The sequence below is a fragment of the Rhinoderma darwinii genome, chromosome 9 (genome assembly GCF_050947455.1).
Source record: "Rhinoderma darwinii isolate aRhiDar2 chromosome 9, aRhiDar2.hap1, whole genome shotgun sequence".
In the NCBI taxonomy this organism is placed as follows: Eukaryota; Metazoa; Chordata; class Amphibia; order Anura; family Rhinodermatidae; genus Rhinoderma; species Rhinoderma darwinii.
In genome coordinates, this window is record NC_134695.1 from 91,845,279 (window position 1) to 91,847,319 (window position 2,041).

Genomic DNA, 2,041 nt, shown 5'->3' on the forward strand with positions numbered 1-2,041 from the left:
TTACTCCAGAGTAACGCTGCCAGTTAGGACAATGCTCAGGAATACTTCATTCAATGGGATAATAACTTGCTGCTATAAATATTAATGGTCTTTCCACCTCTTTTTATGTGTCTATGTTTTTTACCCCCCCCCCCCACCCCCTCCTTTGTTTGACATGCGGACTCCTCCTTCCAGACTTCACTCACTTGTATAAGAAGTTTAAATAACCCATTCATTACTACAAGACGTGACGGGAGAGAGAATCAGGAATCGGAGATACCGGACAAGGGAGTAATCACTTCAAGCTGGAGGAAAAAGAACTGAAAAAGTTACTGAGAAAGTAGCGGACGCTTGGAGTCCTGGCAGGTGAGGTTAGATGCGGAGATACAGTATTGAGTACGGATAATAAATCATATATATCCCGCAATTCTAGGCATTGCATTGCCTTGTTCATCCTGAGCCTCCTGGTTCAGGAGTAGAATACCAGAATTACAGTGACTACTTACACAGGCAGAGTTTGAGGAGATGACACGAGGGGGGTAACTCTGATTAGCAATGCACGTTATGACGACATTCAGGGTCTGTGGAGAGCTGGGTGACAACTCCTGTCGGTACTGTAATGGCTGCCAATAGTAGTTATCTCAAATCCGTCAGATCATGAAATGACCGAATAGATTACAAGACTTAACACAAAACAAAAAGTCTTGGATTTCCAGGTTTAAAACCCACTAAGTATAAAAAAATAAAAATACCCAAAAGTTTTTGTGTAATAATGTTAAAAAAAATATAAAGTCCTATCTGTATTGAAAAATAGAAGCAATGTCTTTAGGCTCTGTTCACATCTGCGTTGTGAACTCTCTTTTTTCTGTTCCGTCTTAGAAGCCGAATAACGGAACTCAAGCTGTGACGTATCTGTCACACGATGGACATCAACGGCGCCCGACGGACCCTATTGAGCTATAATGGGTTCTATCATAGCGTCCGTCGTTTTGATGGAAAAAAAATAGCGCTGCAGGCTGAGCCGGCAAATAGGACGGCATCTGTGACGAAGCTGCAATGCAGATGTGAACTCGGATCCTAATCGCTTCCGCGTGCTGTCCGTTTTTTTTTTTTTTTGCGGACCCATGCATTAGAATGGGTGAGACGTCCCGCAAACGCAGACACATGGTAGAACATGTTCTATCGTTTTGCGGAGTGGATATCTGGATCCGCAAAAAAACGAGGAATGGCCACCTAGAAATGAATGATTCAGTATGTTAGCCGCAACAACAAAAAACATAGAGCACTGAAAAAAAACAACGATCGTTGGAATGAGCCCTTAAAGTTGTTTTCCCATCTTGGACATTTATGACATGTCCACAGGATATGCAATAAAAGTCCGATAGATGCCGGTCCCACCACTGGGACCCGCACCTATCTCTAGAACAGAGCCCCCTGACCTCCCCCCGTCTAACCTTCTCTTGCTCTTCGGCCACAAGGTGGTCAGGGGGTACAGAAACAGCTGAAATCACTGAGCAGCTCGATCAGGAGTTACGGGAACAGCGCAGCACAGTGAACAACGCCATTTCCGTAGCCCCCTAGTTTCCTATACAGCGTCACTTACAGTGCTACGCCGTTTGCGTAACTCCCATCCACTTCTATGGCGTAGCGGTTTCTGCACTTCCGATCACCTTGTCAGTCAGTGGATGGAGAGCAGCAGGGGCAAGAGAAGGTAGGACGGGGGCCCTTTCTACAGATAGGTGCGGGTCATTACAGATTTAGCCATATTTGCCGGATATGCAACACTATTTTTTCTGTAAAAACTAGCAAGAGGGTAGGACGGGGGAGGGGGGTCAGGGGTCCCCGTTCTAGAGATCGGTGCGGGTCCCAGAAGTGGAAAAAAAACCTTTAATAGCATAAAAAAAAGGGGAACACCCATTAGTAGGGAGATTCTTTAAGGTAGACACATGTTTATACCCGTTTAACCAGCACAAGTAGAAAAAAGCTAAAAATGACCCGGTCATTAAGGCACAAAACAAGTGCGGTATTAGGGGTAGAGTATGGTTGTTATTTAACCCTAAAT